At 36.9% G+C, this 17,521-nt stretch overlaps 2 protein-coding genes across 2 annotated transcripts in view; both read right to left on the bottom strand.

The window, feature by feature from the left end:
• Positions 1-17,521, bottom strand: part of LOC126380793 (neurocalcin homolog) — a 67,417-nt gene that overhangs the window by 36,123 nt on the left and 13,773 nt on the right. The gene's annotated exons all lie outside the window — the stretch shown is intronic.
• The window catches only part of LOC126380794 (neuronal calcium sensor 2), a 61,323-nt gene that overhangs the window by 30,479 nt on the left and 13,323 nt on the right, over positions 1-17,521 (bottom strand). The window lies entirely within an intron of this gene.

Below are 17,521 nucleotides of genomic sequence, written 5' to 3'. Positions count from 1 at the left end.
AACTTGGAAAATAAATTATGTATGACTAAAAAACAACAATTAAAATATACCATTTCAGGACGGGAAGTAAACGAATCTTAAAGAAAGTAAAGCAATTTGGAAAAAGAAAAAGTAATTGAAAATGTTTTTCATTAATACATGACTTATCCTCTGTTATTATAACACTTTCAGAGAAAGAAGAATATACAATACCGCCACTACATTTTTTTTCCATATAAGTATGTATTTTAACAGGACAAAATTTTGAAAATTCGAAAATAGAATTAAGTCAAATGATCCGTCAGACGGACTGTTACAGGAAGTGGGCGCAGAAGCATCCTCGCAACCGTTTCAATGAAACTTGATTTAAATAAAGTACCTATCTATTTTAGTACTTACTTAGTTGACAAATGTATCTTAAAAAAACATTCTAAATCGATTCGTAGATACCGCTAAAAAAGTTACGGAGTGCCTGGCCGATAGCTATACCTACAGATGGAAAGCTACTTATTCTAAAACTATCGATGTGAACAGAAGCCTTTATCAGGCTAGTATAAATTTGCACAATTAGCACATGTCGTTTGTCGAAAGAACAAAACATGAAGCAGGAACAACATCAGAGATAATCTAAGCCGATACAGCTGAAACAATAGGCCGTGTATCGTGAATAATGGCGACACAATTCAATGCCAGCATAACGTGTCTGTTGCTAGTGTAAAGCTCCGCCTGGAACAGACGGCTTCGTACCAGGAAATATTTTTTATTTCATAAAGTTTCATTTACCCCGCACCGGTCGCATCTAAGACGGCCATCTATATTAACTTTTCTAACAAGATACACTCGCACAAATTACGCGAGTGTCGCGGCCGACTCCACAGTAAAAAGGTGATATAATGACGCTCAATACCACATTTCTTACACCATTTCATCGACCAGTTTTATTACCCCACGTTATACGTACGATCGTAACCTCTGCATCTAAAACATTAGTAGTATAAACAAGCCATTTAGAAAAAGGAAATAATCGTATCTAAGCTAGCAATTCAGCTTTGCTATGCTTTCTTATTACATCACCTTTATAAGCTTTTATAACCGATTTACGAGTACTATGTTTATTCTCTACAATGTTAAGTTTCTAGGTAGAACAAAACTATATAGACAGAACAACACCCGTAATGGCGATACGATTGTTCTCGTGTATATATAAGATTCTTCGTGCAGAAAGCGCATTATGTCACCCAGAGTGGCTTTGAATGCAACTCCAAGTAAACTTCAACGTCAATTTATAACAAACAGATAAAGATAGAACGGTGGAACTCGATGGGATGAACCTGCGCTTCAATGTTGCTTCAGTTGAATTGTGTGCTCCCTCAACTGGCAGAGCCAGAATACACTGATATATCATTTCATTAGCATTCCAAATACTTGGAACTGCTTTAAATAGGTAATAGGTAATTGCACGCAATTTCAATTAGTAAAATAACATAACATGGCATCACGCCTTTATCGTGCAACTAATTAGTGAAATACTAAATGCTTTTCAATATTTGTTGAAATTACTGAATTGAATATTCCATTAATGAGTACGTTCCTACCGTAAACAAACTGTATACGGATGGAATGTAGCTAGATATTTGATACACAAAACTTGGGGAGTCAGTTAGGTATGTACGTATGAAACTTCAGAAGCTCAAGTGGAGTAGGGTTTTCGTTTGGGAAGGTATCGATTTAAATGTAATGCATCTTTACAGGTACCGAAACGAGACATTTCGCACTTGACATTACAAGACGTCTGGAGTATTTTTATTGTCTTAACGTTACTCTTCAGTAAAGTAAAACCGACTAAATGCCTGCCATACAGCATAATTTTAGTGACCCCTATTTTTCCTTAAAAAAATCCGATAAATAATTTGTCACATCTTTCAATTTGGACCCTTTTTGCGTCTATCTGCCGCCACCCATTCGGAATTTCGTGTGGCTAGTTCTCGTATAACTTAGCGAACATTATTCTTAATACTTAATGGGTAACAATATATAATGACTGCAGAATAGGTAACTGTAAAAGTTACGAATTACGTTCGAGGTGTATTTATACGGAACACTAATAAAGATGTTCCTAAGCTCAACATTATTGTGACACGTCACACACAAGTCTAGCATAACTGCTAATATTAATCACCATCGCCGAGTGGCAAGTAATAATGTCAGCACGTAAAGAAGCAATTCGTCGCTCCCAACATGAGAACTGAATTAAATATATGCTAATTGGATATCACTACTAGCAATCGCCTGCAAGAAATGTAGCGCCCGCACGGTGATAATTATAAAGGATCACTGTAAATTGCCTTGTAGATAATTCTACGTAATTTTGGCTGATGACGTAGGAGTTTTAAATGCAAAGGATTGGTGTCCAACACAGTAAAGTCTATTAAATGATAAAATTAATTTAGTTTAGATTACATTTTTATGTAAAAGAATACACTCGGAACAAGTTTGTTTAACAAACAAAGGGGGAGCGTAATCTACCACGCTGCTGCTCTAATGCGGGATGATGGTTTACTCTGAGGTGAGATTACAGCACAGAGGCTTCATCACTATTATGTACCCAATAAGCTTTGTTTACATATTTATCATATTAAAATTTGCTTAGATAGAATCCTTTGACACTTAAATTTAGGCCTTGAGCTCTTGCACCTGTGCCAGGCTGTCTACTGGCTTGCTATATTAGAATCCACATCGTTTATATTTAATAAGACATGGATGCCAACTGACGTTCGGGTAACATTAGGGCTACTAGAATTTCTTGTGGAATTAAATTATGCATGTCAGAAGGCACAATACATGGCGATCGCCTGACTTTCGTCTTTGTGTCCACAAGCAATACACCATTAAACGAATTCGTTATTGGTGTGGCAAGCCTGTAGAATACTAAATACGATATTCAATAAGACATCACCCCGCCTGCGCAGCGTCGGCTCGTGAATTTTACAACGTCATAAAAATCCGTCGGTTAATCTGAAGGTCGATGATCTTATGCGTTCTACATCTACGTTTTAGGGCCCATTACCTAGGGCTCACCTTTGCTCTTCAGCTAATTACTTTCTAAGGTTAAGTTCGTTCTCAAAGTTATTACCGTCAAGTCAGAAACATCCACAATAACCGAGACAGTACGACTGCTTCAATGAAAATCGCTACGTAATGCGGGTGGAACGTCCCCTCAGACCTGTTATTTTGACTTGTCTCATTTGCATACGAATCTAGGCTAGCATTGTAGATGCCAACTACATCATTATTTTGATAACCAGCTCGTTTTCGTTGTTCACCACTTTATTACGCGAAGGTACCTAATATTATATTTGTAATGTGGTCTGTCTGTAACCCGGTTAAGAGTAGTATCGCAACATAGATAACATATATGATATTGTATTAGCTTTGAATAACAGAAATTCGGTAATGAAAATTATATTTAATCGCAACATTTCCAATTACACTGCTTTTGATGCACCACATATTTGCTTTGTAAATTTTGAACGAATTGAACCGATATCTAGGCACACGGTAGTGTGTCAGCCAAGTTCGCGATGCAAACGAGTAAAACACCAGCAATGCATATCGAGCCACTTTCAAGTAGCAATATAGTCACTGTGATTCTGTGGTACACCGGCTTGCTTCTCCAACGGGGAGCGCGCCTGTTCGAACCCCGTTACCGGAATTGCACCAGTAAGTTAATTTATCTTAAGAGCAGTTTTTCACTAACACAGTTAGCTCTAGGCCCTGCGCAGACGACAGACTATCCGTGACGCACTTTTTAGTCTGTGAAAATATAACCTATGGAATTATATGCAGTAACGCACACGACGCGCAAAAAGTCCGGCGCATTACTGCATATAATTGCATAGGTTATATTTTCACAGACTAAAAAGTGCGTCACGGATAGTCTGTCGTCTGCGCAGGGCCCTACCATTATAGACGGCGATACGACTCACCCCCTATCACGTTGATCTAACAGAAAGCTCGGTGAGGTGTGAGTACTTAGTTAATATTGCGGTGGATGTACCTCTGACTAGCCCAATTGGGATATAGTCGTGAGCTTAAGTTATGTTGTTCGAATGGCAAAGAACATACATGACAGGAACTGTTTCAAGGAACCTCGAAAGAACTAGTTAGGTCTCACTTCTTTTTTGTTCCGAACTTGGTCTTCTTTCGCATTTATATTTGGGATGATTACGTTAAGGTATCACAAACTGCGGTGAAATAATGCATCGAGATAATCACTGAGCAGCGGTCAGGAGTACTAAACAAACAGGTAGGTAAACCATTCACACAGTAGATATCCTGAATTGATGGAGATAACAGCTTGTTCATACAGTAATATCAAATATAACAACTCTACATCGCATAAGTGTCGCAGCCAGATTGTACAATCCGCTATAATTCATTATGGATAGCCGTTTTTAAAAACTGAGACACTTTGTAATGCGACATCAATTAGCCGGAATGAATACGGCTGAATGAAATTCCGCCGGAAGGAATATGTTCGGAAACAGAGTAGGATACAGAAAGTACGTACGGTCACGAGTACTAATATGTATACACTTTGAAACCATGTTTTTGCCCTCCCAAAACCGCAAGTCTCATTAATTGTCAAATATGATAGTGCGACAGGGTTCTAAAGTGGGTACATGATATTGCCCATGACTGTACAAAGTTAATACTACTAGGTACTATCTTAGGTACCTTTTTCTTATTAAAATTGTTTTTCAATTAAACACTGTTTTATTTTATTACAATGGTCAGCTAAACTACCTACCCTACAATGTTAAATTACTACAATGCGGCTAAAGGTTGACCGCCATATTGTATAACGTGTTACAATGTCAATCCGGCTAATTGTTGATAATACACCGCATTACAAACCAACCCTTTTTTTGAAAACGGCTAGCCGTAATAAATAAATAAATAAATAAAAAAAATAAAATCTTTATTTCAAGTAACCATCGACTCATATGTGTTAGTAAATGACTTATTTCTAATGTTAGTATAAAATAAAAATAACACACAATATCAAAAGCTTGTAATACATTTGGGCGCGTGCAGCCCACTGCAGCGACGCAAATAGGGGCTCTCATCCCCAATCGAACAGAGAGCAAGGTTGAGGCTGCCCCGTACGCGTAATGTAATATGGAGGGTTATACATGCCGCATGCGACATATGTATACATCCTTATTTGTAAGCATATTTCCTTCGTGATAATTATATAGTTATCAGGGGATGTTGAAATCATATGCAACTGTGCGTGTCATGTGAGTCAGAGAATTACTAATGTGTCTACATATACACATAAACTCACCCTCGTAATCTCTGCTGGGGTGGGCAGAGCCACAATCGGAAGACATCTTGCAGCTGTGATTGATACAAGCGAAAAGTTTTGATGTGAAGGGATAATTATAATGGTCCAATACATACAAAAGGACACAATCTCCCAGTCGGTTTTTACGAAATTATAAACTTCATTAAAACAATACATAAAAGTCACGTTACTCAGTAATACAGATACTATGGTGCTGAGTCCAGTATGACTGTACTGGCGCAATATAATGTACCCACTTTAGGACTCTGTCGCGCTAACATATTTGACATTTAGTGAGACTTACAGTTCAATTTGTCAAAAAAGTTTATGTGACATGGTACCAACGTGTATACATATTAATGCTCGTGACCGTACACGCCATCCAATTTTATATTAAGTTATAGGTAGGTACCTGTCATTTTCTTATCCGCCGAACAAGAAAGGGCCGGGTACTCGACAGGCATAAAATTTATGGCACACACGTCAATTTTAGGCAGAAATTTAAAAAGCCCTCCTAAAATTTTATATTAGCCAACAACCCTTCAGAATTAAGTTGACAGCACACGTCAAACGGGTTGCGTATCAGCGAGATGCCTAATTTATTCGCCCGGGTTTTTATTTTAAAATTAACAGTTGCCATCATCCGTCGTCATTTGAGGCGGATAAGAAAATGACGGGTGTAACTTAAAATTAGGATGTGTCTGCAGGAATCGGGGCTATTATTATGTAGTCACTCTGTTTTGTAAACAATAGCCAAAGTTCTAAATATTTTTTAAGGTGCGCTCACTCAATTTCAATACGTACCTATAGGTGCTGATTCAATGCAAACAAATGTCAAATAGCAATATTGCTTTCTTAGATGAATTGCTTCGATGTGGCCATTTTAACCCCCAAGTACTTTATTTTTTTTCATCCATACCCCATTACACAGGTAAAGTTGATTATCGTCTAGTGGACGTGTACCTTTGTAGGTACACAAAGCTTTTTGGCTTTTTTGTAAAAGCCATTAGTTACTGTAATTGATGCAAGCATTAACGTGCAAGACGACTAAGACGCTACCAACGCATTTCAAATGTGAGCTCTAATTAAGCCGCCAACTCAATAATAACAATATTGAATTGAATTATGGGATGGACCACTAAGCGATACTTAGGTATTACTACACGGATTGTAAAGTTAAAAATAATCATTTTTGCTTCTCTAAACTTGCCTGCATAGAAAAATCATGAAAGTTAGTTTCAGAAAAAAATACCCATCTCATATTTTTTTGGGGAACGGTGCCTGGAATGTACCTCACTGGCCACTGTTCTTACTAAACTACCGTATTATCAGCAATTTTTGGCAAAATGATTTTATTAAAAAAAAAAACAAATATGTGAGTTAATTCGAAAGATCAGCGACGAATTGAAGCGAGAGGAGACTTATTTTTTTAATTTCATAATTACGCAAAGGTTTTATAAATCGCCTAATTAGGTCGCAACCGCGTACTAATGCATAACAATTAAAATCACTCGGTAGTATGAAATCGCATTTATTTGCCTTATTAGGTATTGCAATCGAGTCCCTGTACCTAGCTAATTAATTCTTCGAAGCCCCGCAATCTCTACATTACAATCCAATCCAATTTGCAGAAAATGATGAGCCAAGTTATTACTAGACTATATGAACATTCACATCTCTATTTTTACAGACTTAATGTTGGGATGTTCTTTTTTTGTCTTCTCTTTGTAAATGTGATTTTAATTAATTAAGTATTTGTGGCGTCCTAAAATAATAACCGCCTTATTATATTACAAAAATAATATCAGAATACGAAAGACCTCGGATTTTAATGGAACTAATTGACAAGTCAATAATTATATATGCATAATCTGCGAATCTAGCAGCGTCGTCGGTATCGTTTCTTTCGTGCCGCGGACTGTACCTATTTCATTTAATCCCGCTATTATCTATAGTCTTCCTTTCGTAATAAGGCGATAAAAGTCTCGTTCTTACTTTATATTCTGAATAAAATTAAAAAAGTTAAATTACAGAGGTGGCTGAGTTAAGCGTATTCACCTTGATTCCACTGATATATTCCTCCTGTGGTAAACTTTTCACACCCTTAACCGCACTAAAAAACTTCTGCCTTTAAAACCAAGATCACTCTTGCTCAATCACTTATCTTCTTTATTATTGATTATGCCGATTCTTACTATTTGGACGTCACGGAGGAGCTGTCAAACAAGCTTGAAAGATTACAAAACCTTTGCATTCGTTTTGTATTTGATCTTCGCCAATACGATCATACTTCTCAATTTCATACACAGCTCAAATGTCTCTCCTAATCCGCTTTCGGAGGAATACTCATATCCGTAATCTCCTCTACAATATCCTCCATAAATCCTTGTCCTCTTAGTTACCTCCGTGACCGTTCTGAATTTGCACGACCACACGATCAGGCATGTCGTCCTCTGGTGAAGTCGTTGTTGTCTATTCCTACCCACAAGTCTGAATTCTATTCCTATTCCTTTACCGTTCATGCTGTGGAATTCGCTCCCTCACACAATACGAGACAGCCCGTCCATTGACATTTTCAAGCGAAGAGTTAAGGAACTCTATATGTAAGTAATATTATGGTATTGTGAGTATTTTTTTTTCTCTTTCCCAGTCTGCTGGAAGAGATATCCACTTGAAATAAGGTGAACCGTTTCCTTGTCTTGTGTTAAGCTAATAGTTTTTATATCCTGTTCTGTTTATACACTGTTAAATAAATACAATCTTCATTACGCAATATTATCGCGTAATTAATTTATTTTTGTACCGTACACATACTGAAGACTATAAAGAAGCTTTTAACTTTATTCTCGGGCCCTCCTTTATTTTCTACCCCGCAGTGTGACCTAGCGACTGAAATAGAGTGGAGACTCACTTGTCTCGTAAAACGTCCCACATTTTTCCCGCTTATCATTATCGCTTGTCACGTTAACGCGAACATTATTTCATCACGCTAACTGAACGATACGTATTCGGTCAGTTGACATTTATGTAATACATAGGTATGTCGTGGCCGGATCTTTGGACAATCAGGTGATCAGCCTGTAATGTCCTAACCAAACTAAGGATCACAAAGTGATTTTTGTGACATGTCCTACCACTGGACCACGGAGGCCGTCATTTACCTAGTTAAAACTGCTTTTAGTAAGTGTATAATACTGTACACCTGTGCCTACCACTTAGGGTATACAGGCGTGATGCCATCTGCGATGCCAGATGCGTTAAAACTAGCATTTCGGAGTAAAAACTACATATATTTCGTTAGATTAGCTTCGTTGTTACCAAATCAGTTAGGTTAGTATGCTGAGAACAACATGGTAGCGACCCAGATTCTGGTTTTACCTAGGCCTGTAGTAAAAAAAAAGTATTTAATAGGAAAACCCGTTGCCACTAAAATCGGCTTTTGATTGTAACAGATATATTTATAACCTATGACAAAGCCTTTTACTTTACCCGTCTTTACACATTTTCAGCAGCGAAATTCAGAGCAGTGTTATGAATTTACAATTTATATACCCGACTACTACTTTCAAAGTTTCTGAAACGAAACAAGATCAACCCTAACTGCATTAATATAAGAGGATTTAGACAATGTAATAACCCAACAGTTTCATAGAAATCAAAACCACTTATTCAACGTAATTATCATAGATAAATTTGTTGAAGGTCAACATTTTTGTATCTACGTCATTTCGTTAGGTGGTATGGCTGAGAAGAAGAAATAACAAGGAACAGCAACAGCAACACATCGTTTAAATAAATGTTATTTAATATTTAATAACCAGAGGAACACAAATGTGTTCCTCTTAGTTGGTATTAAATAATACCAAGCATATTTATCATTTAGGTAATCATTTCTCTCATAACAAGCCGCTGTAGAACACGCTCTTCGAAATATTTTGCAATATTTTTGGTGTAGCTTTTAAAGCTACCAACGTGTGTGTACGTTTTTTCCTCATATAGAATTCTCTAAAGAGTATTTCTACTTTTGCATAAATAGCTACATACGTCGAAACATAGCAAGATATTATACTATTGGAGACGTTAAACGAAGGAAAACAGAACCATACGAAAGGTAAAGGAGTACCCACATTTCAAACATAAGATTTTCTGATGAAATCTAGTGATTCAATTAATTAGGACACAATTAAATTCTTGTTTAATACCAATGTCCATTGAGGTTAAAACTGGATTCACTACCTACTCTGAAGAGTGGAGCTCTCAAAAAGTAAGCGGCAATGAAGATATAAAAACTGACGCAGAAAACGTTGGCTCACTCCATACCTCGCAAAACTGTTTAATGGCTTCCTGGGAAGAACTTTGCAACTAACTAGAAACTTCGGCGGGGAAGCCTGTAGTATCCAATTGGTTTGGAAGCTAACCGATAGGTACATTATATATTACCATCGCCAATAAATATCGCAAATCCCAAATACGAAAGTCTTAAATCTGTGCGTCCTATCTATTTGGCATTATAATATCTGCTAAGCTAAGTATAGAACTGACAAATACCAATAAAAATTCAGTGAGCAATGGAAATACCTAAGCTAGAAAAATATCTCTGATAAAATCCGCATCGAGAAAATAATCCTCTAAGAACGCGATCTTTGACTTCGAGGATTAGGAAGCTAAAAAAGCAGTAAATCGTGAGAAAAAGTCCTACGGTTCTTGAGAATAAAACTACTCGTAACATGGGAGCTCCCCAGGAAGGTGGCGTGGAGATTTGTGTAAGTGTAGCTTTTGAAAAAAAACTGTGGTTCAAATCATCGCCAACTGTAGAAAGCGTCAAGGGGTCACTATTTTTGGCAATTACAACGTAATTAGTATAGTAAGTCCGTTCTATTGTTCGAAAGACACAAAGAGAAAATAGTGGACTGTTATCTACATCAGCCGAGTGTTCTGATAAGCAGATTAGGCTTAATAGTACGCCTTGACAGAATCTGTAAAGCAGGACAGACAGGCTGATGATAATTGATTTACTCACGCCTAGCCACGCTGCAACTGTGATCGTATTAGCCGTAGGTGCTGTCAGTGGCATGGCTAAAGTGAGTTTGTGGGCCATAATGCCATTATTGCGTGGGATAGGGGAGGAGGAGAACAGACAGAGCACGCCATTGCCCGGCAATTTGATTGACACTTTAGACTAAAACCACTATTTTGCTGTGTGTAGACTTTAGGTAAATAAATAGGCAATTTAGTAAGCACGTTCAACCCAAACCAACATAATATGTAGTCTACATCGTCAACAACAAATGAGATTCAGGTCGGACGTGATCTTATTTTTGATACAAAAAGAGCCAAAATTGTATGCAAATTAATTTATAAATATGGTAGAAGAGTGGTATGTTTAGTTCCATTGTAAACGTAGAGGCAGGAGCGACAATCTGTGAACACCACGTACTTCACTTTCCGCTGTTTTGTGCACGTGAGCTAAGTGGCGGACGGAACCTGCCCCACGCCGCGCCGCCGCTCCACTTTACATACACGCCTTTGAATTTCTTCCCGAGTAAGAAAAATATCACAACGTAATCCATAAGCGTCTCAAACCGTCAATGAAGAAGCTATTAATAACAAAGCTGCAATTTAACGATCAAAGAAATCCATATAAAAAATACGAATTACTCTTTTCACCTACATAATAAGAACATGTTTCGGTTTTTTAAAACAAATATCAGCACGAACGAGTTGAACCTTATGAGAAGTCAAATTCTTTTTTAAATCAGCTATTGGAATGTATTTGACTTCTTCCATTTATTCGCAACCAAAAACATTCAAAAATCATAATCAAAATGAGAAGAGATTTATTGCAATCGTACGGTACTAAAACATATGTCATAGGTACATTATAAAAAAGAAAAAATACAGTATTCGTTTACTCCAGAAACAATGCACCAAGCATAAACGGTTTTTATGTCCGTTGCTTATAGTACATGTTTTAATGAACATAGCACTTTCATAGTTTCACATTTGCATCTTATGAAGTTACAAGACACAGCATGGAAACAAGCAATTACCTTAATTATAAGAAACAGCATTTCTGATCTCCTCGATATACGGCTAGAGAACGGAGCAAGGTTTACTCGTTCACTTTATTGATATATAATTAGTTCTATTTGTGCTTCAAGTCCTTGTAGATTTGTTACTTTTGCGCTGGCTGAGGGTGGATGGAATCCCGTCTAGACTTGTCAATTAGAAACGTCTTGTCGGGATATTAGATAAGGTACAGTCGTCCGGTCGGTGCGGCCAGGCGGAAGATTGTATCCTGTCTCTAATGAAATTAGGAGACAGAGTAATTATAATTAAACATATGTTTCAACCTCTTTCGCTCTTCCAAAGATACGTTAATGTGCACCGCACTACCGTTTGTAAGAAGCTTGAGTAACTGAGAGTACTTAGATATAATGTTTTCACAAACAAGGACTTTTTATTGCTTCATTGTTTGATTGCCGCGTTTTTAATAAAATACTATTATGAAGTAAGTACTATGAATTATAATTCATAGGATCGCACAATAGCTAACTAGGTATGTATACGTATAGAAACGCAACAAGTCCTTAACATAATGCAGAGTAGGCTGCAAGCTGAGAAACCCTTCACCGACCGAGATGAAACGGCGGTATGGAGTATGTAGCCATACTTTTAAGAGTGACGTCATGTTTTTGCTCAGAGATTTAGTAGTGGAGGATCAACGTCGTGAATTAGAGTTGTTCAAACAGCTGAAAAAAGTACGAAGTAAATCTTCAAACATAATAAATAAGACTTTAATAATAAAAGCGAATAAAAACTGAAACAATAGAAAAACAGTCATTACATTCAAAAATGAATTAGAGGTCTGATTTCATGTTTTTCACAAAAAAATATGTTTTCAAAATACTCAAAAGTTAAAAATAATTGTACAATAATCCATAAAACAAGGTAATATAGGTAATAATTAAAACATTTCATATAGTCGGTTCCGCGGTGGGTTTTCGTCAGTTATTTATAATTTTTCAGTGTCTTTAAGACCATGTATCCATCATTAAAAACGATCTTATACAATTTGTGTCTACCTACGTCATACGGGCGAGAATTACAAATAGTATGGCAACATCCACAACTCGTATGAGAAGGCGTGCGTTTAAGGAGGTCACGACACTCACGGCTCAACAGGGGCTAGTTAAGGGTTGAACAAGAATAGTAGAATAGAAAGTTGAAAATAAAGAGCTACTGTTTGATAAATTATTTACTGTTTCTGCTGGAGTAAAAAGAAATAAAGAATGTTCTGGGGGGTTAAAATAGCCACATCGAAGCAATTCATCTAAGAAAGCAATATAGCTATTTGACATATTTTTGCATTGCTCACTTACTTTTATATGAGCAAATGTCGAATTGCAACATTTCTTTCTTAGATGAAATGCTTTGATGTGGCCATTTTAACCTCCTAGGTGCTTATCACCCCAGTAACGGTAAAAGTTGGTTAAGGGATTGTGCCTATTCCAACATTCGGTTGTTGCATTTATAATAATCCATCCCAGAACTCCGTAACAAAAGTTGTTGAAACTGTTCAACGGATTACTTGTGGCTATATCCCACTGGGAATGTCATGAGATACCTACTGCATGTGCGGAATAATAATAAAAATGTAACATAATGAGACTCCACTCTTCTTATTATAATAAGTACCGGTATCAGCTCCATAAGACTAATTTAAAGTTTTCTAAGTAAATCCTTAGTAGATTAACGTTAGTTGCAGGGAGTATCGATGAAGACGCCGATAACTTGTACAGTGGGTTAACGAGTGGGTGGTGTTCACAGATTAACATTGTTAAGCAGATTTAGAATAGATTGGATTGAGAAGTCTAGAATTCCAGGTGTATCTCTCTCAAGATTAAATGTAGAAATCGATGACACTGGGGCACGACAGTCAACGATTCGGCCCTACGTATCAATGAAATAAAAAAACCTTTTTTGTTTATAAAATTAAGTTGATAAAATCTTACCTACTTACTTATAATAATATGTTATAGGCTGCCTGAGGGTAAGCACCTTAATTTCGAGTATTTATCAGCTGTGCATTTAAGAAGAAAAATTTTCACAGAAACTCTAGTTTGGACTAAGGTCTGCTGGAGAGGATGCTGGAGTGCCATTCTCAAGTATTTGTACTGTTTTACCATATAAGGTACTCTTCATTTTTAAGCAATACACGTATTACACCCATTAGGATATATTTATCAGGATTTCCAAAATCGTTAACAGTCCTGCTACAAAGCAAGACACAAAAATAACACTATCAACACAGCAGACCTAGGTCTTCTATTCTACGAGGAGTACGATCTTTGAACTAATTACGATACGTCGAGAATGATTTATTTCGTCTGTTTTAATCTCTTCGCATATTCTGTGCGATAACTTGTATGAAGGGGAAAACTATTGAGAGTATTTTCTTTTCCGCATGTTGTAGGTAGCTACGCATTCGGTTCACACAGCGAACATTGAAATTCAATTACTCGTGAAACAGTCGCAGAGAACACGAAGGTCCTTTTAATGAGTACGTACCTAATTGAATTCTTTTTGTGATCGCAAGCTTTTAGCGCGCATTTGTTCCATTTTTATCCTTTTCACTTTCCTAGAGCCTACAATAACCCAAACAAAAGTAAAATTAATTTTGAGATCTTCGCTAGAGCGATAATTTCAACTTACGTAGTAGAGCGTATTTCATAATGACCTTAACATCAAACTGCTTTCCAGCTATAACGTGCTGTTTTAAAAGCAATGTGAGGTCGGCGTAAAAAATATAAAACTACCAACCACTGTACAGTGGAAAAGAACTGTTTTTATTTTAATAGCCGCCCATTATCATGACTTCCCGCCCAAGGAATGCATAACACTGCACATGCACGACCCTGACCTCGGAAACTAGCGGTTCAATTCATGAAGAAATTCAAAAGAGCTAAATCGTTGACGTTCTAACTTCGAATGCCGCAGTACACCAGTGAATAGAAATGTACCGTCTCCGAGATGCCACTATATGATCAAACTCGTGAAACTTATGAGTTGTGGCTCTTCTTAAAAGAAACTTAACTAAAGCCTGCAAAATATGTTATAGAAAACTTAATATAAATACTGTTACTGAAGCGAATCAACCGTGTCCTCTAATTATACCAATGCTACATTTTGTTTAATTTATACCATCAAAAAAGTAGGTATTTAAAAACTGAAAATATAAGCTAATCGCAAAAGGAACACGCAAGGATTTGTATGTGACGTCATTTAGCCGGTTGTTCTGAAGCAGCGTAATGCTTAGCTTATTAACTTTGAGAAATTCTAATTATATCATAACAACAATTAATTAAAATTACTAAATTAATTATTGTTGTAATTGATGTCTACTTTTATGTAATCTTTTCAAAATAAAGAAGATAGATAGACGTAGCTTTCGTATCACAATCTGCTTGCAATGAAAACATCCAAAAACCTTGAGACGAATGTGGCTAGAAACTAATGTCGTCCATTACGAATCTACAATCGTAAATTGAAGCAACAATCGAGTGGCAGGACAGAATTTTGGCTTCAAAGCCTAGCCACGAAATATGTCGCAACAAAGCATTGGTAACGTTTGTATCTTACCTAGTACCGACACCTAGGCCACCTTGCCTGAAACACAACGGTTTTACAAAGCGAACTAGTTCCCAGAGGTTCGACTAGATGGCGCTGCGTGCTGAAAATACTCTAAGCGGTACACCATTCAGATTCACTAGTTTTGCCTTCAGCTTTGCAGTTATTTACGAACATTCATTCAGGCTGCGACTGTCTCGTACTTTATTTCCATGTAACAAGTTACGTCAAGTTGTTTACATTGTAAATGATTTGAGGAATCTACTATTAGGTAGTATCATCGTCGTAGGTTGATAAATGAAATTACAAAGAGCTAAATGCAAGAATATCTTTACAAATGAAAATCTTAAACTATTAACTTTTTATTTACCGCTGCTGCAATGATTTTGCTATGAATACTAATACGTAGGAAGTGTCGCCTGTAAAGGTCGAACCTTTCGCTCACCCTTATGTCACCCTTTGGCATTAATAATAAGAGAACGTGCCAATCCATAATAACACCGCTGCACCACTCTCCGGTATCTACTTTAATAGTAGTTTTAATCCGGTTTCACCCCGACCTTGAGTTTGTAATAAAAACGCTATTCTATTGATTAGTTGGCGCGGAGCCCAGTAAAACTAAGTAGAGTCTCATTTAAAAGGAGTAATTTTGATTTTTCGACTAATTTAATATTAAAGCTTCATGTTATATTTATTATTCTGCCAAAAACATCGCACAAGAAAGAATTAACGGCTAAAAAGAATTAATTAGAATGAAAACCTCTGTCCATGCTCGTTCTTTTTGCCCGCGGGACCTTCTGTAATAACCACATTGATTTCAGTAGGTAAATCCTTTGAATGTCACGGACTAACCTTAATACAATTTTACTAGAGTTCTGTTTTGTGAAACCAATCACTTAGCGACCAGATTAGGAGGCATGATTCATTTCCTTATTGAATTTTTGGCATCTTCCAGAATACTGCAATATCCCAATTCCCTAATTTGTTTTTTGTCAAAGACAAACAAGATATTGTCGACGTTACGGTCATGGCACGGCTAATTATAAATTGGCGTGTTTGCTGAAATGCTCGGACACGTACCTACTTTCTATTATAAAGTATGACTAAACATGTGATAGAAGGTAATCCTCTACCTTGAAAGAATTCACTTCAAATACGAAAATTCAGTTTAGAAACGCGTTTCAGTGAAAGCTTTTCCATCGCACAAAAGAGGGTTTAAGTTTTACAATTGCAAAGCGCACCTGGCTACTTTGCGCTTTCACACAGAGATTGCACAGATTTTCGGATTTAACAAAAAATACCCTGGTCAGTGGTATCCAACGTTATATATATTATATATTTGATTCCATTTCTTTTAATCACAGAACGGGTTCACTGCTTATCTTCCTTCCATAAAAGATATGGTGTCATTTTGGGCCATATATTTAAGCTGATCACCTGTGACCTTGAATGAAAAACGACGTCCAAGCCTATCTCTATTTGGTTTATCATGTCCATCGGACGACAAAAGCACCTGCAAGTTGTCTGTGTTGTCAGTAGAAGTACAGAAGTTAAGTATGAACATAACTGTTATTAGATACTTGTGCAATTAGCACCTTTCTTACCAGGTGGCTATTCAAAGTCGAAACACGTTACATAGTAAATGCTAAGGCACTTCAGAATTATTAACACAACTCTACCGTTTTGATGGTAGGTAAAGTAAGTAGTAGTACGAATGGTCGAGGTAAAATTGAGATAAAATACTCGGATAAGGGCTACGTTGGAACGACGCTTTGCACAAAGGGTAGTAATCAACCACGGGCGAAGCTTACAGTCCCAGCAAAAACCTTAGAATTACTTACGAAAACCAATGCCAATAAACCGTTTTCGATCTATACGTACGTGGATTCCGAATTTATTTGCATAATAATATCATATTATACAAATTAAACATATATTATATGTGGCAGTGATCCTGTTGGCGGAATAAAAACAGTGACGAGATAGGTACTCGAGTGATCATCGCTATTAAAATGTTGCGAGCCGCTCCCTGTATGTCTGCCAATAAAACATCTCAGGGAATGCCAATTGGTGGGATGCTCGCCACTTCCGAGGCAGATATTGTTAGTTAACAGAATCTTATGTATTGTAAATCCATTAGAATACGCACACAAAGGTCCCATTGTTATGCAAAATCCGATGAGCAGAAACAACACTAATGTGTCGTCATCTCATACCGTCAAGTGGCTAACGATCATTTTATTTAAATTCGAAACTTAATATTCGACAGTTACCCTTTAGTTTGGATTTGGGTAGGTACATGTAATTAGGTTTCGGTTGGCAAAGGCGTAACAAAGAAAATGTAATTTTATTCTTGTTTTTAATTGAAAAAGTGAAAACCGCCGAAGGGTTCTTTATGAAACAATATCACTTAAGGCAAAATGTAGCTAATACGTAGAATCATTTCTATGCTGGACTGCTGGTAAAGAAAAAAAAACATAATTATGATGCGTTAAAAGTGGACAGAAATTCATCTATGTAAGACTGATAGCTGGTTCGTGGCCCTGCCCACCCTAATAGTGA

This window comes from Pectinophora gossypiella, chromosome Z (genome assembly GCF_024362695.1).
Source record: "Pectinophora gossypiella chromosome Z, ilPecGoss1.1, whole genome shotgun sequence".
Taxonomy (NCBI): domain Eukaryota; kingdom Metazoa; phylum Arthropoda; class Insecta; order Lepidoptera; family Gelechiidae; genus Pectinophora; species Pectinophora gossypiella.
This window is presented reverse-complemented; position numbering and strand designations above follow the sequence as displayed.